The 26,999-nt window shown below is 38.5% G+C and overlaps 1 protein-coding gene and 1 long non-coding RNA gene across 4 annotated transcripts in view; one reads left to right on the top strand and one right to left on the bottom strand.

Moving 5' to 3' along the window:
- The window catches only part of rab34a (RAB34, member RAS oncogene family a), a 626,412-nt gene that overhangs the window by 382,599 nt on the left and 216,814 nt on the right, over positions 1 to 26,999 (top strand). The window lies entirely within an intron of this gene.
- Positions 19,377 to 22,690, bottom strand: LOC137487731 (uncharacterized). 2 transcript variants are annotated; one of them, XR_011006425.2, is made up of 6 exons: positions 22,516 to 22,690; positions 22,127 to 22,270; positions 21,299 to 21,415; positions 21,166 to 21,207; positions 20,757 to 20,843; positions 19,377 to 20,373 (listed from the first exon to the last, which is right to left on the bottom strand). It is a non-coding gene; the product is annotated as an uncharacterized lncRNA (long non-coding RNA). The 2 variants fall into 2 exon arrangements; XR_011006426.2 differs by having other exon boundaries at positions 20,713 to 20,843; positions 22,516 to 22,606.

The following is a 26,999-nucleotide window of genomic DNA, read 5'->3' as shown; positions in this document are numbered from 1 at the left end:
CCACTTTAGTGATAAAAGCCGGCAATTATAATGCAGAAAGATGATCTCCAACTAACACCAAAATGGATAAAAAAAAGTACCTTGAAGCTGAAAATACTGAAATGGCAGCCCAGAGTCCTGATCTACACCTGACTGAAAATATCTTATGATTAACTCCTGAAGTAATTATGAACGTTTCTGGCTCGATGCAGCACATCAGCAGTGGATTGGCTGAGCGAGTGTGTTTAGCGAGGCCTGTTTTCTGGCTGACACTGAGCATAAAGGTAGTTAATGTCACTGGTTAGATGATCTTAGCATATGCTCGACATTCAGATCACTGGCTGTAATGAGCAGAGAAATGTTCAAAAGTTCATTTTAGTGATAAGAGACAGCAATTTTTATGCAGAAACACCAAAATGGATAAAACTGTTGCTTGAAGCTGAAAATACGGAAATAATGAAATGGCAGCCCAGAGTCCTGGCCTAAACCTGATTGAAAATCTCTGGAAAATCCTTGATGACTGGTGAGGGGATTCCTCTCATAAAAACTAAATCTAAGTTATTTTTTGAATCAGTTGTCAATACACCCAATGTTATACTATTAGCACACAAGTTCAGATAATGTTTGTGATGTTTAGGAATGTAAACTTGGCGGGAAAGTGATCAATGGTAAAACAGTATCTTCTGAACATGAAGGTAACACACTAAAAATACAACTCAACCAGACCTTATCCTCATGAGAAAGAATTATTTAATCTCAGGAAATAGCATGAACATTTCCAAAAGAAACTCAGGACTTTAATGGAGGTGTTTGAGGGAGTTCAGAAACAATGGTTACAGATTTACGGAAGAATTCTCTGTGGAGTTTTCTGAGCAGATCGTTTTCAAGCTCAAAAAGCAACACTGCATTGAAGGATGTTGAAAGATTTCAAATCAAAATAGGACTCCTTTAATATTTCAGAATGTTTTGAAACAGTTATGACGTAATAAACCCTTGTTTACTGAAAATACTGTAAAACTCTGAGATTTTGAAACTTGTCATTTTGACAGTTCGACAAAGACTCCAAATCACAGGTCCAAAACTAATTATGTGCTAAAAAGTAGCATGAAGCAGTGTTTCATATCTGAGATGTCTGTAAAATTGAATTGCATGGGTTATAATTAAATCAGTATTTTAATTAAACTGCAGCCATAGTGTAGTGCAAACTCTTACTTTAAAGTTATAGCTTAACCTTTGAGTTTGCTAACCTGATGTGACTGATTGACTCAGTTAGTTAGAGATGAATTAGTTTTCATTTCTGCTTGGTCTCAAATGACAACAACAATCATGTGTTCTTACATTATAATGCTCATAGGATAAAAGGGTGATCAAGTTCACTCTCTCGGTGACTATAGGACGCATACACACATACAGAACCACACACACTATGACTCACTTGTCGGCTTATATTAAGGCACACAGATTTTCTGCTTGGTAATGAGTGAGTCTCACTGACCCTGAGGGCCGTCTGTACAGTTGACATCACAATGCTCAAACTCAAATCAGTTTCAAGCATGCTAAGTCATTCCGTGCAGCATTTCTGATTTAGAGATGAGTTTGTCTTTTTCAAATAAGAGTCGCAGCTCTTGACCTTCACAAATAGTTGATTTTGAGCTTCAGGATGTCACTAGTTTTATTGTATGGGTTTTTGCCTACACAGCCTCAATGTGAGTATGTACCCCCATATACATTTCTGGAAAGTGTGAATTATGTAGTCAGAAGTTGGCTGCATTTAATCTTTAAAATAATGTTATGTGGCGGTATGATGCTGCCAATTCCTTCTGTTTATTTTTCGTGCTAGCAGCTGACCGCTTACCTCTGTATGGACGGCTTTTCCGATGTTACCAGTTTGCCCAGAGAGGAGTTGACTGCGATGATGGGACTTGAGTCCAGTAAAGAACGGTTTCAGAAAGCAGGTAAAACTAAAACAAAAAATAAAATTGGTGAGAACGTGGTAAGATCTGAAAACATGGTAAACACCAGGGGCCTCATATACAAAGACTTGCCACAAAGTAATGATATTACAGATCACTACCTCTTACTATATAAGCTGTGTTTACCTGAAATTAGCAGATCCGCTCTGATATATCCTCCTAGTAGAACTATCGTTCCGTCCACCAAAGATGAATTTATAAATAACTTACCTGATCTTTCTCTATTTCGTAATGCAACCGCAAACGCAAATTATCTTGATGTAGTAACCAGCAGTATGGATGCCATGCATTACTAGCACAATACATACATACAAAATGCTCCGCCGCAAATTGGTAGTGATGACTTCATGAATTTTTTCAGTGATAAAATAAAAGGCTTTAGACAGAAAATAGGAGATGTTAAACTTTCTGCACCGCCTTATACTCCAAATCTAGTAAACATTCCACTGAATCAAAATAATATACAGTGCTTCAAAATCATAAAACAGGAAGAGCTAGATAAAATTATAAATAGCTCTAAGCCATCTACGTGTATGTTGGACTCAATTCCAACAAAATTACTGAAAGAGTTGCTACCTGCTATAGGAAAACCTCTTCTTAACATTATCAACTCTTCTTTATCTTTAGGCCAAGCTTGTGTGCCGGATACCTTGTCTCAGGTGGGCTCAAGCCTCTGCTCGCATATGCAATTACCCTTTCTGCCCCATTTTGGACCTGCACCAGAACTGCGCCAAGCCCTGTTCCTGAGGCGTCAGTCTGCAGCAGAAAGGGCTGACTGTAATCTGGATAGCCTAGCACTGGAGCACTTATCAGCTTTTCTTTTAAAGACTGAAAAGCCTCCTCACATTCAGCAGTCCAAAGAAATGGCTGGTGTGGGCCAGGATTTTTCTGCTTTCCTCTTTTCTTTCTTTTAGGGTCGCCGGAGGTAAGGCGGTATAAAGGAGAAACTAAGTTAGAGTAGCCCTTAACATACCTCCTATAGTAGCCTGTGAATCCCAAAAACTGCAACACTTCTACACAGTTAATCGGCCTTTGCCAATCCTTGACCTTATTGATCTTCTCTGGGTCTGTCCTGATGCCCTCTGCTGACACCAAGTGACCCAAGTACTGCACTTCCTTCCTCACAAGCTGGCACTTAGAGGGTTTAAGCTTTAAACCATGTTCTCGAAGCCTATCGAAAACCATCTGGAGCCTTTCCAAGTGTTCTTTAAAGGACTTAGAGAAAATTATGATGTCGTCAAGATAAATAAGGAGGTGGGTGAAATTTAAATCGCCAAAACAGGAGGTCATCAGTCTTTGAAATGTGGAGGGTGCATTTTGCAACCCAAAAGGCATCCTATTGGCTTCAAACAGACCCATAGGAGTGCTGAATGCCGTCTTGGGCTTATCTTGTTCCGCCACCTCCACCTGCCAATATCCTGAGGTAAGGTCGAGGGTCGAGAAATACTTTGCCTGTCCTAAAGCCTCTAGAGCCTCCTCTATCCTAGGCAAAGGGAATGCATCTTGTGTGCTGCAGGAGTTTAGTTTCCTGTAGTCAATACACAATCGCAGTGACCCATCTTTCTTTGTCACAACCACCACAGGCGATGCATAAGGACTTTTACTGGGGCGAATAACTCCTGCTGTCTCCATATCCATCAATAACCGCCTTACATCTTGCCACTGGGAGGGGGGTATTTTGCGGTATGGCATTCGGAACGGCCTTGGGTCAACCAAGGGAATCTCATGCTGTACTGTTGTGGTGTGACCATAGTCCAGAGGATGTTGGGAAAACACATCTGCATTCTTGTCCAGCAGGTCCTTAAGTAGGACACGTTGGTCCTCACTTTCCACTGAAGCTTTACTTAGGTCAACACCGCAGCTGGCTACTACTTGGTCTAGACTGAGACATGCCCTGCTGTGTCCAGCTTCACCATGCTTTTTATCAGGGAACTCTACCACCTTGTCCACTAGGACTGCACTGGCCAGTCTTGTGTGTTGTTTGATTGTAACCACTTGCTGGGAAAGATTCATCACTCTAACAGCGGCACAACCTCTTTTCACATTCACAAGTACTTTGGCAACTAAGATGTCTTGAGGGAGCTTTAAGGAGGGATGACCTTCAATAAGAGCTGTGTAGGTCTTCCTTTGAGGGCCTGTTCTGACCTTACACCTTAAATCCATCTCTTTCCCACCAGGGATGTGTATTGTATGACCAGTGTAAACAGCAGGACCCACAATGTCATGCACTCCTCTTTGCTTGGTGCTCCCCACCTTCAGTAAAGCTGTGTACCACTCAGGATGCTTTTCTTTGACCTGGTGCAGAAACTGCAATCCATAAGCTGCTTGAAGATGGGTTCGAGAGGCTCGTATTACGTTGGTTCCCACTAACAGGGGGACTGAAGAGCGATAGTCGGAATCAGGAACAACAAAAGTAGGTACTGCCTTGAATTCTTTTCCCAGCACTTTCAGGTCAATGTGTAGGACTCCATGATAGGGTACTGTCTGACCTGCTGCACCCTCTATAGCTATTGTAGAAGACTGTAGCTTCTGTTTTTGTAGTGCTGGGTGACTCTGCCAGTAATCGTGGGTAATACTGGTTATCTGAGAGCCAGAATCAATGAGAGCCTTGCATGCCTTGCCATTTACTTCCACTTCCCCTTCATTCCTGGGACCCACTAGGGCAGTGTCCCCTCCTTTAGTGGAAATCCTCATTACTGGTGAGTGGGGTCCTTGCTGTGTACCCATGGATGCCCCAGCTGCCATGGGCACTAAGCGTTTAAATTTTGAGCAAAGTGCAGGTGCCTATCAGCAGAAGTTTTAGGCTGTTGGGCCTCAGCCAGACTTGATTCAGGAAGTACTGCTCGGCACACTCTGGCTGTGTGGCCTTGTTCTCCACACCGGTAACACACAAAACCCACACTCTGGCTTGCTTTTCCCTTCCCTGGTTGGACAACTAATGGGGATGCAAGGGATGGAGAGGCCATTCTCATTTCTATTTGGGACAACTTAGCCATTTGTTCTTCCTGAATTAGGGCTAACTTCTTTACCATTTCTGTCAACTCTGATAATTCAGATGCATGCTTTGGTCTATCCATTTTGGTGTTTTCCCCCCCTCTCGAAGCTACATGTATCTGAGCAAATGTTTTCTTTGCTTTACTCTGTGTATGGAACTTCTTAGTCTCTCTGGCTAAACTTCGGAGCTCAGCTTGTAGCTCTCTGAAGCTCAAAAGCCTGGGTGCCATTGGAGCGACTCTTGTGTACACTTCCTCATCTGTAAGACCCCGCATGAACTGTCGGGTTAATTTGCTATCTCGATCTAGAAAGGGCCTACCTCCTCTTTCCTTCTCCTCTACCGTCCGTAACTTTGCATCAAGTGCAATAGCATAAGAACATGCAGACTCTCCTGAATACTGGCTCCGCTCATAGAAATCAGCCAGAGGATCTAGAGAGCCTCTTGTGTCACTGTATTCAGCCCTCAGTTCCTCGAATGCTCTCTCAGGGGTCTGATCATGGGGAGGTAGGTTTAAGATGAGATTTCTGGCTTCACCACCCAGATGTCGCACAACAGTTGAAAATCGAAAGTGCATTGGGAGCTCTATTGCCTCCAGAAGGTACTGCAAATCTCGAATCCAGTCTTCCACCAGTATCCTACAGTCTGGATTTCCTGTGAAAACTTGAACATTTTTTACTTGATGAGTTTGCATGAAACCACCATGAGCTGCCATTGGAGGACACTGATTTGTGGCTACTTGATCAGGGGGCCTGAACTGTGTCACATGTGGGTAGGCTGACTGACTGGCCGATGTAGATAGGGGAAGTTGAGCAAGAGCACCAACCTGCATATTTTGTTGGGGAGGAGGAGACATTTGAAAAGGAGCATCAAGATTTGCCTGATCCACTGCTACTTGAGGGTTGTATAGATTCATGCTGGGAACCCTAGCATTAGCAAATGGTGGTAATGGGGTGGATCCACTATAGCTTTGAACTTGACCAGTGAGAAGCGTGGGTTCAGGGGAATACATTTGATGGGCCTGCCCCATAGTTACGTGTTTGACTGTAATATGTGCTGCTGGCCCTCCCTGAAGACTCTTTGTAGGCTCAGGAAAGGGATTTGAATACACAGAGTAAGCCTGGGGGCTCGGTCTATTTGACTGTACTGGATGATGTGAAGCACCTGGAAGGGGTCTGGGCAATAGATGCTCAGCTGGCATTTTAGCGAAGCTATGGTGCTCAGAGCTTTGCGTAGTCATGGTCCCTAATGGCCCATAGTCACTGTGTTTGCAAACAGAGATATTGACTGCCCTTTCTGCATGTCCACCTGGCCTTGTATCTGGGCTATTGTCAAAGCAGAGTGGCGGTACCTGCCCTGAGGCCCCAGTGCCTGGCAGCCTAAATGCCTGAGTTGGTGTCACATATTGGCCAGCATAAAAGGAGTTTGTAGGGAGTGGTGGAGTTTGTCTTTCTAAGGGTGGCATTGGGTCATTTTGGACATGCTCAACTGGTGGCAGGTGACTGGATGTGCCAGAAAAGGAGCTCTGCTTATTTTGAGTTGAGTTTGCATATCTGTGTGACATTGTAAATTTTGTAAAAATGTTTACTATGTGCAAGCAGGTTAATTTGTAGTGTAATTTAATTGTATCAATGTGTTGTATTTACGTAAAATGTTCAATTTTGTAGGAATGAGAAAAAAAAAATTCCATAAAAAAATAATAAAAATAACTAGATATTAAAGTTTGAGGACAAACTTTATGGTGGCTTGAAAAGCCGAATCTGAAAGTTTGAAGTGGTTGAATTAGCATGTTACTAGCATGATTCTAGCATGAATTAGCATGCTACTAGGATAATTCTAGCATGAATTAGCATGTTAGTAGCATGATTCTTACATGAATTAGCATGTTGTTAGCATGATTCTAGCATGAATTAGCATGTTACTAGCATGATTCTAGCATGAATTAGCATGTTGTTAGCATAAATCTAGCATAAATTAGCATGTTACTAGCATGATTCTAGCATGAATTAGCATGTTGTTAGCATGATTCTAGCATGAATTAGCATTTTACTAGGCGGTTGCTAGGGTGTTTTAAGTGGTTGCTAGGTGGTTGCTAAGGTGGTGCAAGGCAGTTGCTAAGGTGGTCTGACTAGTTGCTAGGTGGTTGCTAGGGTGTTGCTAGACGGTTGCTAGGGTGTTTTGAGTGGTTGCTAGGTGGTTGCTAAGGTGGTGCTAGGCAGTTGCTAAGGTGTTCTGACTAGTTGCTAAGTGGTTACTAAGGTGTTGCAAGGTGGTCACTAGGGTATTCTGAGTGGTTGCTAGGTGGTTGCTAAGGTGTTGCTAGGCGGTTGCTAGGGTGTTCTGAGTGGTTGCTAAGGTGTTGCTAGGTGGTTGCTAAGGTGTCCTAAGTGGTTGCTAGGTGGTTGCTAGGGTATTCTGAGTGGTTGCTAAGGTGTTGCTAGGTGGTTGCTAGGGTGTCCTGAGTGGTTGCTAGGTGGTTGCTAAGGTGTTTCTAGGCGGTTGCTAGGGTGTTCTGAGTGGTTGCTAGGTGGTTGCTAAGGTGTTGCTAGGTGGTTGCTAAGGTGTCCTGAGTGGTTGCTAGGTGGTTGCTAAGGTGTTGCTAGGTGGTTGCTAAGGTGTTGCTAGGCGGTTGCTAGGGTGTCCTAAGTGGTTGCTAGGTGGTTGCTAAGGTGTTGCTAGGGGGTTGCTAGGGTGTCCTAAGTGGTTGCTAGGTAGTTGCTAAGGTGTTGCTAGGCGGTTGCTAGGGTGTTCTGAGTGGTTGCTAGGTGGTTGCTAAGGTGTTGCTAGGTGGTTGCTAAGGTGTCCTAAGTAGTTGCTAGATGGTTGCTAGGGTGTTCTGAGTGGTTACTAAGGCGTTGCTAGGTGGTTGCTAGGGTGTCTTGAGTGGTTGCTAGGTGGTTGCTAAGGTGTTGCTAGGTGGTTGCTAGGGTGTCCTGAGTGGTTGCTAGGTGGTTGCTAAGGCGTTGCTAGGCAGTTGCTAGGGTGTTCTGAGTGGTTGCTAGGTGGTTGCTAAGGTGTTGCTAGGCGGTTGCTAAGGTGTCCCAAGTGGTTGCTAGGTGGTTGCTAAGGTGTTGCTAGGTGGTTGCTAAGGTATTCTGAGTGGTTGCTAAGGCGTTGCTAGGCGGTTGCTAGGGTGTCCTGAGTGGTCGCTAGGCCCTTACTAAGGCATTACTAGGCCGTTGCTAGGTGGTTGCTAGGCGGTTGCTAGGGTAATTTGGGTGGTTGCTAGGCAGTTGCTAGGGTACCCTGGTTGGTTACTAGGCAAGCCTCACATACATGATTGATAAAACATTTATACTTAGTAAGCATTTCTAGCAAGTTACAGTACTGGGCTAGTCAATATTAGCATGTAGCTAGTCACTGCTAGCATGTGTAGCATATAGGAAGTTCCGTTTGCTAGCATGAGTCAAACGAGCCAATCTCCAAGTCTCTACGATGTTCTGATGCTGAGATATAGCTGTTGATGAATGGTTGCTAGGGTACTCTGTTTTGTTGCTATGGGCGAGGTTACAGAGTGAACTTGAATGTGGTTGGTTGTCTTAGTCGAATGAACCAACCCCCATGTCTCTATGACACTGCTATGCAAAGATATGCATCTTGGCCTATTTTAATGGAAGTCTATGGAATCAATTTGGGGGCGTGGCTTGTGAGCTTCATTATCATATTGAGATGCTCATTGGTTGTCTGAGTCAGATGAGCCATCCCCCAAGTCAATAGGACACTGCTATGCAAAGATATGCATGTAGGCCAGTTATTAACATGAGTCTAGTTTGAATTAGCATGTTACTAGCATGATTCTAGTACAAATTAGCATGTCATTAGCATGTTTCCAGTATGAGTTAACATGTCATTAGCATGATTAGCATATGAGTAGCATGTTGCTAGCATGATTGGCATGTCATTAGCATGTTAGAATTATAAGCATTTGATAGCACAGCTAATTACATTCTATAGGACAGTTGCTAGGGTGCAGTATGTGGTAGTTAGGGGTGTGGCTAGAAAGTTAAAAGGCCATCAGTGATTGGCTGCTGGCTAGACTGAGTTAAATGAGCTCAGCCATTAGTCTTTATGACAGTCTGATGCAGAGTTATGAGCTTACAAAGTTTGATCCCATGTTAAGTCAATGAGAGTCTTTTGTAATGGAAGTCTACGGGACAGTTGCTAGGGTGCAGTATGTGGTAGTTAGGGGTGTGGCTAGAAAGTTAAAAGCTCATCAGTTATTGGCAGTTTGGTAGACTGAGTTAAATGAGCTCAGCCATTAGTCTGTATGACAGTCTGATGCAGAGTTATGAGCTCACAAAGTTTGATCCCATGTTAAGTCAATGAGAGTCTTTTGAATGGAAGTCTACGGGACAGTTGCTAGGGTGCCATAAGTGGTTGCTAGGGAGTGGCTAGTAAGTCTAAAGGTCATCAGTGATTGGCTGCTGACTAGACTGAGTTGAATGGGGCCTGACTCTAGTCTGTAGGACAGTCTGATGCAGAGTTATGAGCTCACAAAGGTTGACTCAATGTTAAGTCAATGGCAGTCTTTTACAATGGAAGTCTATGGGACAGTTGCTAGGGTGCCAAAAGTGGTTGCTAGGGAGTGGCTAGTAAGTTTAAAGGTCATCAGTTATTGGCTGCTGGCTAGACTGAGTTAAATGAGCCCAGTTAGAAGTCTGTAGGACAGTCTAATGCAGAGTTATGAGGTCACAAATTTTGACCCAATGTTAAGTCAATGGGAATTTTGGGAATTTTCCGGGTCGTTTTTCGGAAAACCGAAAGTCGGATCAGTCGGAAAAGATATAGCAACCCGAGTCAGACCAGTTTGAAGGTTTGACGAAAGTTTGAGGTATGAAGCTTGAAAGGGTTAGGAGGAGATAGACTTTAAAATTAGTCTCAGAAGAAAGAAGCAGAATAATAATAAGTTTAAGTGAGATAACAGTATGTTGGCTTTTCAAGCCACCATAATAAGCTATGTCAGATATATACACAGAAAAAAAACACTTATGCCAAAAATTCCTAAACTAAGATGACTTGTCACTTTATACTCAAAGGCCTGTAGTATTTCTCACTAAATATTAATTAGATGCAATACAATCTCAGAAACAAATGGAAGAAATCTCAATTCTGAATAGTCTTTTTTTTTTCACAAAAAAATATTTTTCATGACAACAGATCACTCACATTAAAACATAAACAGTTCAGATTGCAAGCAGGCTTTAAAGGATATCGAGATGCCGGTGTTGTATCCCCAAAATCACCAGTTTAGTGATTAAATTTCATCTATTACAGAGTTCAGCAATCAAATCACTGGGTGTTAAATACTCTTCCTGGTCGGTGTAATTTTGCCACAATCCGGGTCACGGCACCAAACTGTAACCCACGCGCTCTTTGCGTGCTCGCTGGCCTCTAGCACCACCGCTGCTACTCTGCGTTGTGTTGTATGTGTTGTGGGGTGGTAAACTGGAGATGCAGGCAAAGAGAGGTTCGCGATCGTGACTCGACCATTTATTTGTCAGAAGGGCACCTATCAGTGTTGATAACACAAACTCAGTCAAATATCAACACAAAACATTCATTATTATTAACTACTGCAACACAATGGCTTTGCATGAGCCGCACACTCCCTCAATCACTCTATCACAAAAAATAAAAAATAAAACAACCTTTTAACTCCCTATACAACTCTCCATTTGCTCCTTACAATTTAGTACACAGAATATCTCAGTAAAAAGAACTCTTGAGCATTAATAACAAAGATGTATTTTAAATAAGGATCCTGCTATCATGAACACTTCTTACCTATCAGTGTTGATAACACAAACTAAGGAAATTACGGCGCACTGCGCACATATTCAACACTACGGTGTGCCAAGAGGCTCAAACAACATAAGAAACGTCCAAATACCTAAATAAAACAGTGTCACAGCGACATCTTGTGGACAAAACAAACACTGCGCTACATATATATTGTGATCATGATTTTTGAAAGTATTACATTGCTTTATAAATGTTTATTATTACCATTTCTTGAGTCTGCCCATACAGTTTCATGTATCGCTTAGACCCGGAAGCCACTTCGCATGACGTCCCAATTAAGCTGATGGTAAATAAAAAAATGTACATAAATTTATTCATTGGGCTGTATAATAAATCTCAATAAATTATAATATAATCAAATGTACAGTACAGTTGTGTATTTATTGGCCAGTTTAAAAACAGAATTAGTGACATTCTTTCAATCTAAATCATGTCATCAGTCACCAGTATTTAAAATAACTCCTTTTTTTCTTTAAAGATACAGGAACTTTTTAATTGTCTCTCAGTGTAAACATATAAATTATCACCATTATTATTGTTATTGCAACAGTACCAGAAAATATTCCGATGTAATTTATATTGTGATAAGTCCATAAAATGACCAGTGTGTATATACAGTCAAGCCTGAAATGATTCAAACCCCTGGCAAGTTCTGACTTGATGTTTTTGTTCAAACGTAAATAAATGTGATTTTTTTTTTTTTACCTCTATGATCTCTCTTGTACATCATCTCATTATCTTTTTGGAGAAGCCTGTGTCATTTCAGGTAAAAAAAAAATTGCTGGTTGAAAAAAAAGTAACTTTAAGTCAGAATTTGCCAGTTGTGTGAATAATTTTGAGCTTGACAGTGTGTGTCAGAAGAGATCATAGATGAGTAACAAACATCTTAGTTCAAAGTGCAGCATCCCTAGCGTGTAGGCTTTAATCAGTTATCTAAAGCAAAAAGGGTGTTCAGTTTGGACTCTATGCAAGAAGCCTGTGCTCTTGCCAAGTGCTGTTGGCGCAGGCCTGATGGGTCTGAGTGAATGCAATGGCCCGCCTGGCAGCCTTGGCAGCACACGGACCTCCTTGAGCACATACCTAAAGCTCCTCCAAACACTCCTGAGGCACAGAGCCCAGCACCTCATCACATCACCAATACAATAGCACAACCCATATGGACTGCAATGCACCTTTTTTATTTCATCTTTATTTCTGGTTGCCATTAGAAATGACAGCGCAATCTCACAAAGAAACATTACTATTTTACACATTGTCAAAAAAGTGGTTAGTTCTGATGAATTCTTGCAATTTAATTTGTATGAAAATGTAGATTTTTTTTAAAGGAGGCATGTCCCCAAACCCTGTCATAGTTGTGGTGGGGAAAAGGAGCGAGAACTCAAGTGCAAAGAAATAATGGGTATTTATCATTAATAAAATAAAAATAAAAGGGAAAACAAAACTACCCCGATGGGGAAAACATTAACAAAACACACAAACTTGGCTGGGCTGGCAAGACAAGGCAAGGCAAGGCAAGGCAAGGCAAGGCAAGACTGGAGCAGGAACACAGGGGGAGTGTAGACGAACTGGCACAGAACAGAACACATGAGGAGATTTTAAGCAGTAGAAAATTAACACACAAACAGGTGAACACAATTAACTAATAATGGGTTAACAAGGAGGGTGGGACTAGACAATAGACGGGAGAGTGCATGACAGATACAAGACATGCGCTCACATGAAACAGGACAAGAACATGCAGCCAATAGCCCCTTTCACACATACAGACCTTTCCGAAAAAATTACCGGCAATTTTCCAGAAAAGGTTGTATGTGTGAACAGACCCTTTTTGAAAATACCGGTAAATTCGTTCTGGCTATTTTCCGGAAAGAGAAGTTGTAACATTACCGGTAATTTGCCAGAATGCTGCGCTGTGTGAATGCAGAAGGAAGATTGCCGGAAAGAGCGCGTCCACGTCTAGAACTTGCTGACGTGAGACACCTGCTTTAGCCAATTAGAACAGTCAGACGCATTCACGTGCGCGCGGTTTATGAGAATAAAAGCCTTTGAATATTTTTCCAGACACCTTTAGCTGCTAGATGTTAGTCAGATAACGTTTCTATGTTCCTTCTTAATGCTAACTGTGTAAATAATTATCGATAAAATGTTTATGATAATCCGTTGTTTGTTTACCTTCTAGTTTTGCGTGTGCCCGTGAGCGCCCACACACATATTATGAAGATCTCGACATGCGAAAGTGTTCCTCTATATGTTTTCATTGGAGTTGTACTCAATACTGATCCATCCAAAGAGTTTGTAATGTAGTCAAATGTCTACAAACACAAGCGCAGCCGTTTAGAGGTCATTTCTGGTTAATGATGTCAGAATTTACCGGCATTTTGTGATGGATGTGTGAATGCTCTTTTCCGTAAAAATTCCATAACGTCCTCGCCTGTGTGAACAACACTTTTTTGAATTTACCGGTAAAGTCGTTCAGGAAATTTTCTGGATATTTACCGGTATCACTTTGTGAAAGGGGCTAATGAGAGAACTCATTAACCGCATGTTCATGACAGCACAAGCACAACACTGAAACACACGACAAAAGCACGTGACCACAATGTAAACACATAGCCACGTGCTTTGACAACAGACGCAAGACACGAGCACACGATAAATGAAAACTCACCGTGCGCTAACACAAGCAGCGTGCATGCTTCATGCTTCATGCGTCATGAAAACGTATGATTTTAAAAGGAGTCATGTCCCCAAACCCTACACCTCATTGGGGGATGAGCAACTCGTAGTGAAATCTTCAATGGGATCGCTCAAATGATTGTGAATTATCCACTAAATCAAAACTTTATGAATTTCCATGAGATTACGTTGGTATTCATTTGATTTTATTTGTATGAAAACGTATGATTTTTTTAAAAGGAGGCTTATCCGCAAACACCCCCCCCCCAACCCTACCACTCATTGAGGACTGAGCAAATCGCAGTGAAATCAACAAATGAAATCGCTCAAATGAATGCAAGGTAGCCACTTAAACAAAAAAAGTTACAAATTTCCATGAGGTTGGTATTTGGGATTTAATTTGTATGAAAATGTAAGATTTTTAAAAGGAGGCTTATCACCAAACCCCGGCTCATGCCCAACCCTACCCCTCAATGAGGGCTGAAAAAAATCGTAGTGAAATCTACAAATGAGATCCTTTGAATGAATACAAATCAGCTACTAATTCAAAAACTCAATATTACGACGAGATTGCGTTGGTGTTCATGTAATTTATTGTATATGAAAACGTACGATTTTTTTAAAAGAAGGTGTATCCCTAAACCCCACCCCAACCCTACCCCTTATTGGGGGTTGAGCTAATAGTAGTGAAATCTACAAATGAGATTTCTCAAATGAATACGAATTGGTCACTAAACAAAAAGTCACCAAATAACTGAGATTGCATTGGTATTCATGTTTTTTCATTTGAACATAACAATTTTAAAAGGAGGCATGCTCACAAACCCCAGCCCTTTATTGGGGGCTAAGCAAATCGTAGTGACATCTCCAAATGAGATTACTCAAATAAATACAAATTAGCCACTAAAACAAAAAAGTTACACTTTTTCATGAGATTACATTGATATTCATGTGATTTAATTTTCTATGAAAATGTACGATTTTCCACCTCTTTCCCTAGCTCTCACAGGGGGATTAGCAAATTGTAGTGAAATCTTCAAAAGAGATAGCTCAAATGAATATGAATTATCCAATAAATCAAAAAGTCATGCATTTTTGCGAGATTGCATTGGTATTCATGTGATTTAATTTATATGAAAACATTATGATTTTTAAAAGGAGGTGTATCCCCAAACAACACTCCCAACCCTAACCCTCATTGGGGTGTGAGCAAGCATAGTAATATTTATGAATAAAAATCGCTCAAATATATGAGCTAGCCACTATATTAAAAAGTTTGATTGGTATTCATGTGATTTCATTTGTATGAACACAGACGATTTTTAAAAGAATGCATACCCCCAAACCCCACCCCCAATCCTACCCATTTTTGGGAAATGAGCAAATTGTTGTGAAATCTACAAATTGGTTTGCTCGAATGAATATAAATTAGCCACTAAATAAAAAGTTACAAATTTCCATGAGATTATGTTGGAATTCATGTGATTTCTTTTGTATGAAATCAATTGCACAATTTTAAAAGGAATAACCCAAACCCCAACCCTTCCCCTCATTGGGGGTTGAGCTAATAATAATGAAATCTACATTTATCTCAAATTAATCAAATCAGCCACTAAATTGAAAAGTTACGAATTTCCTTGAGATTGCATTGGAAAATAAAGCACTAGTAAGACTGATCAACAACAACACCAGAGAGCAATATCTATGTAGCTCCACCTCTAAATGCATGCAGACTTTCTCACTGCACTCTAATTTATCACAATCGTCTCTGGAGCACTGCCAAATCCTTCGGGTAATGCTGTTGCAAGCCTCACTACACACCATTTTTTATCTGTGTTTTAGTTTTTCAGAAGACGTGGAAGGAAAGAAAGAAAAATAATGTGTGGAAAATTGCTATAGATGGTTGAGAGGGGTGGGGTGGGGGTGTTAGTGCTGAGATTGCAGTTGACGTGAATGTTTCCAAAAGGCTCTGGGATGTATGGCCATTATTAAGGGTAATAAATGATGTCGTTTTTAGTAGATTGCAGCTTTATTTTAGAGAATTTGGCCAGAAGCTTGAAAAAAAGAACTGCCAAAATAAATTGTGTGCTTCGCATAATGGAGTTAATGCCTTTTTGGGGCTTTAATGCGTGTGTGTTTTATTTATGAAGAAGTTCACAAACAAGTCTTCATCAGCATTTATTAATTGTGTGACATAGCTGGTTGATGAATGCTGGAGTAAATTTGGCAGATGTCAGAAATTGTGAAAAGAGGTCTGTATGCTGGTTTTTGCTACATTGTGCTAAACTGTACAGAATGAATCTTTTACGTTGTTCATTCTGAGTGCAAGAGAAATGCAAAATCACTCCAAAATGCGTCATAGACTTTAATTTAATGGATGGCAGCGGGTTAAAGGGGCATCTAAATATGTCCAGCATCTCTGGGGCTTGACATCAACAAAGAGGCTCATTTCACTGTTACTGATCAGATTTGCTCATTATTTATGGCTGACTAGAGAAAGAGTGTATCTGGTATACATCTGCAACTTATTGTCATCATCCAGTTACTTCTGAGAGTAGAACAACAGTGCTATTATAGAGATTTTAAAAGTTCACACTTACCTGATGATTGATTATAAAGCTTGCTTTGTCCCAAGAGAGAGCCCTCAGCTTATAAGATCCTCGAGCCCAGGGCTCCCTACCATTTGCAAGGTGAAAGGGGAGTTTGAGCTCTAGTAGATCAGGTAGATCGTGAAAACTCCCCTTTTCCCCAGTACTTACTGTAGGAGCATGTCTATTGTGCAAATTTGAATTAGTCAATTAACTTAGGCTGAATATTTTTGGATGGTGGGAGGAAACCAGGGAACCTGGGGGAAACCCACGTGAGCATGGGGAGAACATGTAAACGTCGCACAGAAATATTGACTGTCTTGGTAAGGACTAGAACCAGTGACATTCTTGCTGTGAGGCAACAGTGCTAACCACTGAGCCACTGTTCCACCCATCTAGCAAAGGAGGAGGAGTAAGGGGTGGAAGGGGGAATTCTTTTAAACAAAGATGGCTGTGATATGGAACTTAAGGTATTTATAGTAGCTAAGGAATCGTTTGATTGGTGAATCTAAAATTGGATAATGCGGGACCAGTCATAATCACGTGATCCTCTTGAAAGTTGTTTATGAATAAACTTCACTTTATACTTTAGATTTTTTACTTTTTATAGGCAATCTTTAAATTCTGAATTTATTTCCACATGTAAGTTTATATATGATTCTGATAAAAGACGAATTGTTTTACTACAGTAAAAAACAATATAATAACACTTTATAATAACTACACACAACAAATCATCTGTTAAGAATTAGCAAATAGTGAATTCATTATTTGTTTTTACATTGATAGACGTTAGTGTCACGATAACCAGCGATCGTACTCCATAAGATCGCTGGATTTCACTAACAACAACCATGGACTACAAATCAGCCATTTCTGGACTACATTTTCATACATACACTCCGGTCACACTCACACAGGCTTCCTCATCTAGAATGATAACTCGCACCACCTGAGGATTGTCAGAGACTGATTGCACACACCATTTTAGCAGTACACTCACTCACTCACATTGCTGAGTCTTGTTAGCTGTATAGTGACATTACAAAGTGTATCTCTTGTCTTGTTTGCCTGTGTTTAGACCTTAGCCTTGTTAACCGTTTGTCCTAGTCTGCCGCCTGCCTCACGACCTCTTGCCTGTTTTCTGATTACGATTCTGGACTGCCTCTAAACACCTGTTTACACCCGTATTGACCATTGCTTGCCTGACTTTGAATAAACCTGCGTGTGGATCCAAACATCTGTTGTTTGTGTCACTCCCCTTCATAACAGTTAGTAAGCAATTTATAACTGCAGCTTCAAACACTGTATTCTTGACTAAAAGCACATGCATATTGTGCTTAATGATTTTATTTTTATACTTTGTTAATTATTATTTTTTCATTACTAAATTAAGTGTTACATTATTTGCGAATCATTTGTATTGTAGTTGGGTTTTTTAAAGACCATTAAGAATAAGTTAGTAAATGATTCAAAAACTATTAAAATTAACAGTTATACATTGCATTATTCAAGGATATTAGTTAATTTGAATGTTAATAAATGAAGAGTTCAGATGCAAAAGCCGCTAAATGCTACTTCCGCCAAAAATGAGATAATGACATTAAGTGAATGCTTTAGGCACTTAGTACACCATCAACAAATACATTTGCTTCAAATCATCTAAATCCGTCTCTATACTCAAAATTGTGCATTATAAGAAAAAGAAAACACAATGTACTGTCGGAAGTGTAGTATGCATTCATGATGTTTTTTTTTTTTTTCAAAGCGACACTACTTTGAATGAGTCCGATTTACTATACATTAAACAGCAACTGCATTTCTGCATTTTTGTACACAACATTATTTGAATCTACCAAGCTTAGCTTACAATGTTTACAATGTTTACATTGTTCTACTTACATTAAATCTAAATACAAAACATCAGAATTAACAACAGATTGTTAAGATTTAACCAATGTCAGTTTTAATGTTATTGATTAATGCACTTAGTTGTCAGATTTCCTTCATTTATTTTCCTTCTGCTTTTTCCCTGGTTTATCACAGCTTAATAAACCGCCATTGCTTGACAGATTTACAAATTTTATATTTCAGGTGGTTTGTGTAATGTGTTTTATGTTTGGCAAAATCATTTCTAATGGCATCCTCATTTTCAACTAATTACACTGTCTTGTCTCAGTAGGTGGATTTAGAGGTTTTTGCAAAAAAAAAAAAAAAAAAAAAAGCTGAAGTGGATTTAGTTTGTTTTGACGCAATAGAAAAAATTACCTTGTTAAAAAACAAAGAATTGTATAAAGTGACATTTTTGAAAAAGAGTTATTTTATTTACTAGCTAATAACCTTATCATATAAAATGAAACTTCTGAACCTAATCAGAGGAGCCTGATAGAAAATGCTCATTTACAAGAAAAGAGGTCTGATGGATTTAGAAGGTTTTGCATCTGAACTCTAAAAATGCTTTTATTAACTCATCTTCATCCAGTTTTGTGCCCTAATCTAAAGTAAATACCTTATAAATGATAATTTAAGGCTTAGTATCAAATGAACAATACTTCTTTGCAATCTAATCTAAAAAGTTTAATCGTTGCTGAATAACAGGAGTGCTGAAATACAACACAAAATTGAATAAAACAACAACGATACAATAATTTAACAATAAATTACGACACAACTTTAGTGTTATTTAGCCATGTTTAAACTGTACAGTAATTTTACTTTAGATAAGATTGCAATTATTTATTTTTCATTTGATTCAGTTTCATTGCTGTATCTTCAAAAGAATAGAAATGAATAAAATCGTTTTTTTTTTTTCCTATTTAGAATATAATCTAGCCTTTAATTGTCATTTATAAGGGATTTCTAAAGCATAAATAGTCCTCAGTTTAAATTAGGTAAAAAAAAAAAAAAAAAAACTGGATGAAGTTGAGTTAATAAAGCATTTATTAACATACAAAACAACTATTATTAGATGCCTATATAATAAGAAATATACATGTTAATTTGAATAGTTTAACAATCATTTACAGTACTTACGCACTCTGAACGACCTTAAATAAACACCAACTGTTCTTAAATAACTGGTTTGTTCATAATGCAATACACTGTTAGACATTTCAAAGGGTTTTTACAGTAACTTACTGGCAACACTGTTGCCAGTAAGTTACTGTATTTTAGATTTACAGTATACAACTGTAAATCCGTTTACAGCATGTTACCGTAGTGTCTGAAAATGGTTAACTACTGTAAAAACCTAAGTTAACAGTTAGCTACTGTAAACCTTTTAATTTTGTCCTAAATATTTTATAATATAATTTTATTAATATTATTTTAATACTATAGACCTAAAAAAGACACAATTACAAAATATTAACAAAATAAACACTCTTTATTTAAAACATTGGAGATGCTTAAAACAAGCTTAAAAATGTGTAAAAACATTACATTTCAATCATTCAAAATATTTTATTTTAAGAAAAAAAAACATTGAAAATGACAAAGCACATTAACATACATGTACAAAACTAATTTAAGTGTCTGACCTGCATATTGTTGAGAAAAAAAACCCCAATTGTACTAAGTACTACTGACATTAAACCAGACACAATTACAAAATATTCCATTCTTTAAAACATTAATAATGCTTAAAGCATTTAAGGAAAATGTGTGAAAATTACATTAAGCAATAAAATCAACACATTAAAAATAAATAAATCACACAAAGCACTAGAACATACATGTACAATAAAAATTTAAACTTCTGAATTGCATATTGTTGGAAAAATAAATATTTGTAACTATTAGCCGACTCAGAAACAACCCAACTTTAAAATATTACTAGTTCTGGTGTCAAATGCTCAACAAGGTCTGAATTCACATGTTCAAATGCAATTCATCTTTATTTCTATTGCACTTTTACAATGTAGATCAATGATGTCAAAGCAGCTTAACATAGAAGTTCTTGTAAATTGAAGCTGCTTCAGTCCAGTTTTCAGAATTGAAGCAGTAAATGTCACTGCTGAAAGTCCAAACACTGAAGAGCAAATCCACCGATCCACCAATCGTAGCCAAGTGATCCAGTGGCGACAGTGGCATGGAACAAACTTCACCAACTGACGAAAGTGTAGAATAAAATCCCTTGAGAGATACCAGGCTCAGTTGGGCACATCCAGTTCTCCTCTAGCCAAACTTGTGCAAGGCCGCAGTCTAGGCACCGGAGGCTTGAAAGTTCACCAGCGGGTGGTCAGGCTGGCCCATTGGATCAATGCGGAAACTCATTGATCACGTGTGTCTTTTAGGATTCACTCCTCCATGACCACCACAGCATCTGGTCAGGATTTGGCCCAGTCCAGGATTATGAAGAACTCTGGATAAGGACAAACAGACTAACATAAGCATAGAAGAAGCTTGTTTAAAAACAATAAATCATATACTGGTTAATTATTTTGAAGCATGGCAGCTAGGTTGGGGTAGTTTTCAGCTGGTACTGAGCAACTGGCTCCTGCTCATAACCTGCTCACTACCATGTTTAAAAGATAACTAACCAGAATGTCCTGTTTATTTTTTCCCTAACAAGGTTTTACAAAAACATTGTAGCATTTGTGATGGGTTGATTCACTGCAGGACAGATTAGACTATTTGTTTTATGTATTCCTAATAAACTAAAACTGACTGAATACTGATAAAACTATTGAGAGTGTCTCACCTAATCCAAGTTCTCAGTTAGCTGGTGAAAGAAGGATAACTCACTGTTGTTCATGGTTGTCATTCTCTTCACTACTTCTCCTGCTATCTTCTGGCTCACTCTGGTTGTTGCTGTGCATTTTGTTTCATCCTCTGGAATTATTTATACAAAAAATTGTATTATTTTATTTATTACAAAATATTTAGGCAACATGAAATGGGGAAAAAGACATTTAATACATAGACAAATGCATGTATCCCAATACTAATTATTGTATTTTGAAATGTCTGACCCATGACAGACCTCAATCTGCTCAAAAATATTATAAACAAAGATGAAAAAAAAAACCTACTAAATGGTTTAATAAAAAAGGGAAAACGATTTTTTTATTTAGCTAGCAACTAAACATGTGACACATTTTGTATTAAAAGTAACGTTAATATATTGAGAAACAAATAGATGTACAGTACTTACTGTTGTATGAGGTCCAGTTTGCACAGGCAGGCTCCCAGTATTCTATATTGAGACCATAAAAAAGCCAAAAATACAGATAAGAATACCATGCTACAATCCACAACCTCCACACAACTTTTTTTTATTTGTTTACCTTGGTTGCTTACTGGTCTTGCTTATTTTTTAAGCATAAGGCTGTGCTGATCAAGATGTTCCTCTGAAATGCTGTTTGTTTCTTCAGACAAAACCTGCTGCTGTGCCAGTGCCATATCTAAACAGAAAAAAATATAATGGTAACAATTATGTTAAACCAAATGTCAAGAGTTGTGATACAAAAATAATTAGCAAACAATAAATAGCAAAAAGGTGGTTATTAGCATAATGCATAGAGGTAAAATTGGTTTTATATTAGCAGATTCAGACTTCCCCCTTAATAATTTAATTTCATAAAAGTATTATTTGCAAACTCTAAATAGCGAAATCATTTTAGCAGCTAATGACTATCAAAGTACAACATGCTCACGGTCAAATAAACAGTGTTAATGTTGATTTCAAGTCATACTGGCATGCTAATTCTGATCGAATATTCAAAGTAACATGGTAAACAGTATAGAGTCTTCTAAATGAACGAATGTGCGAATATAAAACCAACTTTACCTCTATGCATATTGTATAGATTTACGTTAACGTTCTTATATGTTACGTCGCGATGTTATTTTCTCAAGCTAACGTTATAAGTTACTCTAAACCAGAGAAAAATAGGTTCACAACATCTAATATATATAGTATAAATCAATATAAGTTAAACGTTGCACGTTAAAATGAGTTTGAGTCCAATTCAGTATAAACTTAGCTCAGTTTAGCTAACAGTTAACATTACCATTTTAAGATCGCTTCAGCTAATGTTGCCGAGCAAACAAATGCTAATAGAGGTGCTCAAATCAATGTCGAGTGTTGTCAGCACAGACAGACGCGCTTTTACCTGGATTATTTGTTGGTCTTTCATTCATATTCTTCTGGGGGAAAACACTCTCTGCCGGACCGTTGTCTTGTGCTAAGTGTCCTCCAAAACTGTCTGCATACCTCTGGTTCCCTCCTAAACCAAAACCCGCTGCAACACCGGTTCCTATGTAAATAAATAAAAAGATATGACGAGAACAATGGCTAATAGTCATAAACAGTCTTATTTAAAGTAATAGTAGTGTTAATGTAATAAATTAAATAAAGGTAACATCTTAATAGATGATATATTTCTCAAATGGGCGAAATAACGCCAAGCCAGAGAAAATAATAATAGCCAACTTTATACTTTACTTTGTTCTATTCTCGTCCACAAAACATTCTGTAAAATGAAACACTGCCTCAGCTTACCAGAGTAAAGTTTGTTAAATCCAGTATGTTCTTCAGGCACACTAATAAATTGTCCTCCAGAATTGCTCCAGGGTCCTCAGGCAAAATGTGGTGCAGAGTAGTCGAATCGCCGCAAGATGGCGTTGAAGCAGTTGTGGAAAATACAGTATAATACACGAATTTTTACAAATACAGTACATCGCTGTATATGTTGTTCGACGTCACACTAAATTCCCATAATGCAACGGTAAATACAGTTATTTACCGTAAAAGGAATTTGCAGTATTACACTGGGTGAAATACAGTAAATAACTGTGTAATTTACAGAAATGTCTAACAGTGTATTTACAGTAAGTAATGAAAAACTAATATTTAACAAAGTTCACAAATACAATGATTAAGCACATTATATTACGCAGACTACAAGTCCTGTCATGCACCACACATACACACACCTGTTCCAAGTCTCCTTTGATTACACTCACACAGCTAAAGCTGCTCAGGTACTAATTACACTACACATAAATTCAGCTCACCTTGACACCCTCATGGTTGAGTCTTGTTTGGTTATCATACTTTAACATTACAAAACGTTCCCTGATATAGTTTTTACACATTTTGACCCTTTCTTTGCTTTATTGTTTACCTGTTTTTGATAATTGCCTGTCTGATCCTCGGTCCGTTGTCACTCCACTCGCTTGAAGTTACAAATGTAAAGTTAATGCTTAAAAGATGATGATTTAATTATTTGCTAATACTTAATAAATGATTAATAGAGTGTGGTTATTATAAAGTGTTATATTTAAAATTATATATTATATAATATAATTTAAATTAACCTTGTTACTAAAAGGATTTCATTTTATTATTTGTGAAGAAAACAGTGCATTTTTTGTTACAAAATGAAATATTTTTTTTATCTTAAGATTGTGTGTTTTGCATCATTATGAATGTTTTAACTTTCACTTTTCATCAAATCTATTTGCTCTTTTTAAATAAATGTGTTAATTTACAAAAATACACAGACTCCAACATTTTAAAACTGTAAGAAATACATGTTTTAAAATTATAGTATTTTTTCATAAAATACTAAAATACAGAAATATTTGTTTTTTTAAACAGTTTTATTATTTTCCAGAGACTGTTTGAATATATATTTCACTTTTAGCTTCAATGATACTATATATATTTCACATTGTCTATACATTTACATTGCCTATATATATATATATATATATATATATATATATATATATATATATATATATATGTCTTTATATATATTTCAAAAAGAGTTCCACTTTGCAAAGGAATCTTATTTGTGGGTCCTTATAAAAAAAAAGGCCCCACAGTTGCATTTTGAATGATATTGAGATTTATTTATCCACCAGGGTCAATAAGTTCATAGCACATTTGAAACAAGAGCAAAACATTGCCTTAACCAGAAAAATAAGGCTTGATTTATTGCAAATAGAGGCCAATGGCTTAATGCTAATAAGTTTGTATCCAGTCGGCATTGAGGCACAGTCAGAGTCCGTTTGCCCCCCAGGAAGACTGTCCTAGCTGGGAGTGAAGGGTCAGCAGTGGCCAGCTGGATGAACCGCCTTTCATTGATTGAGCACTTTGTCCATCTGCGGGCTGAAATCAATGAAACAGCAGATCGGGTTACGTCACTCCACCTGCCCCGTGGCTCTCGACACCTTCTGCTTATTGTGAGAGCTCTGTGGGTGGCACAACTACTCAAAACTGCAAACACTTCTGTTTAAACAGACTATAGGTTTACAGTCCCAGAGAAGAGCATGGCATTGTGGAGCTTGTGTACTCAAGAACTGCATTAGATGGGCCTGTTTGTGTTTTGGGGGAGCATGAATGTAAAGTATATGTCACCTTCCACCCTTTCAGAAGGTTTTTATTGGGGGATGTGTGATTAAAGGGAGCGGTCAAAATATTACATCAAAATATTATTTACATATAATAATGAGCAATGAACAACCTAAGCTCAAACAAACCTTGTCATCTTGATGAACAGCCACAAAGCCAAGAAGAACAAAATCTGCTGTGTCCTGTTTTTGTTTTACGAGATCAATCATAAAGCGTGATCGATTTCACTTTCTACAGAGAGCTTGAGTGAGCTCACTGCATGTCTATATTTGAAATAACAAACTTCTTGAGCTAATGATAATAGCGCGTGCGTGAATATTGCAACCCAGGCTCAATGCGAAAATGTAGTCCCATGGACGTTTCTGGAGACAGCGAAATACGTCCTGGGAGGTAAGTTTTTGTTTTCACGAATGTGCGAGAGGCCGCTGTGTGCGCTTTTTTGCATTACAAATGTCTCTCGCGAGTGCCGTTCTTACCCGCGATGTTCTTGCGTAAACCCACCAGAGGCTGCTGTCGAACGACTGAATGACTGAATGATTGACTGATGACCGGCCAATCGACTGACCCACCCTCCTCCTTCCCTAAACCCAACCAATTTTACAGATAGACCTGCCCACTCACTTACTTCCCTAAACCCAATCGACAGTTTACAAAAGCCGTCCAGAAAAAGATAAGCCCTGTGTCTCAAGTCCTCCAACATACATGACGAGCTAACCCGACAAACCGGTTGCGGCGGGAAAGCCCTCTACACGTTGGTAAGCTGTCAGCCGGTAAGCGCCAAAAGGAACAGCGTCATACCGATCAGTAGCTTTCGCTTAAAAAAATTAAATGCAGCCATATGTACCTCCAGCTACATAATTTGCGGTCTCCAGAAACGTCTGCGGAACCACGTATTTAGAATGATATCCTGTGTTTCATTATTAAAGTGCTTCTGACATCCGATCCTTTCAGAAACGGACAAACGCGAAAGTGAAGAAGTCGGAAAAAATTATTCTTTCAGCAACCTAAAACATGAACAAACTGCCATGTTTAACTATAATAATCACTATTAGTACCCTTTGGCAGCGGAAACGCAATCCAAATGAAGGTGACCTCTACTGACCCGTACGAAACCGTACCACTCAGAGGAAACGGGCCTAAATGAATTTTTATTACTTTGCTATAGTTACTAGCAGTGGTGGAAAGACTACTGAAAAATTGTTCATTACATTGCCAAAAAAATGTAGTAAAAGTAGAGTGAAATCTGTTCTAAATACTACTCAAAGTATGAGAAAAAGTTCTAAAAGTACTCAAGAGTTGTGAAAATTATTCAATGTTATATACTGTAAATGTAAAATGTAGTTTACATCTGTGTCATTTTCTTTATAAGAGTGTTACTAAGTGTTAAAATCTAATTATTTGTCATGGACTATACTGTATATTTAAAATGTGAGATTAATTAACTTTATGAACGCAGTATTTTTATAATATATGCACCTGTAATAATCCAACAGAAAGTAGGTTGATGGGTTTCCATGTGGAGTGAAATCTGTGTAACCTTAGGGGCAAAAATCAAGCTGTGACTAAATGTTAATGCTTATCATTGAGCATGAATCCAGCTTCTTTCCACATACTGAGCAAACACGTAATTGCTATGAGAATGCATGTTGAAATGAGTTGTCGAAAATTGTAGTAATCTTTTGTATTCTCTTGATTTCCTGTTCACTTCTAACAAAGTTCTTTTAAGGAAAGTCATTTCACGCTGCAGCCTTCTTTGAAATGCCCCTCAGGGAATGCAATTGCAAGCTCCCATCTCGTTGAGTGAGGAAACATCAAATTCTTCAAAACTGTTTGCCAAGCTTATGATTAAATTTCATATTTGGAAGCATCAGTAAAAATCCCCAACTCTCTCTTCGATTTTGGTTCTAAATGTTAGATTTATTCCAAAAATATATATGTTTTTCGGGTTACCCAAACTCGAAGGTTCAAGATCACGACACCAACCTCATTTATTGGTGTTGTCAATCAAACTGTTACCACTGTAAGAAAAAAAGTCACTTGCATGTTACAAGATTTCATCCTGTCTTCTTTTGCCATTTCAAACTTTTCCTGATTGGAAATTTCATCCAAAAATGACACCAACCTCTTTGTTCACAAGATTGTGGGTGATAAATTGGTTGCCATCTTGTGATTTGAATTTGCATTGTGTAGGCTTGAATTCGTAAGGTCATACGAGAAAGACTGTACCTCACGTTTGTCTTATTTGTTTTCAAGTGCAGTTGGTTTGTCTAAGCTTTATGTAGACATATTTATCAGGCAAGTATTCACGTATTCAAGAGATTCCAGTGTGTTTATCCACCCTAGAGTGTTCATAACAATTAAGCTGCAGAAACCACCATAAAAACAACACAGGCTCATTGTGGATACGTACCTTTGTCTACATTTCTGGAGAGCGCAAATTATGTAGCCAGAGCTTCTGTTCCTTTTTGCGATATCAGTGGACCACCTACCTCCATATTTCTGGTGATAGCAGTTTGCCCAGTAGCTTGCCGCATATGTCGATAGACTTGGAGTAGACATGGAGTAGAGTTAATCGTGAAGATAGGGTTTGAGATAACCGCAACGATGGGGTTGAGTCCGAAGAA

This window comes from Danio rerio, chromosome 15 (assembly GCF_049306965.1).
Source record: "Danio rerio strain Tuebingen ecotype United States chromosome 15, GRCz12tu, whole genome shotgun sequence".
Lineage (NCBI taxonomy): Eukaryota > Metazoa > Chordata > Actinopteri > Cypriniformes > Danionidae > Danio > Danio rerio.
Note: the sequence above shows the minus strand (reverse complement) of the source record. Positions and strands in the feature narration are given on the sequence as shown.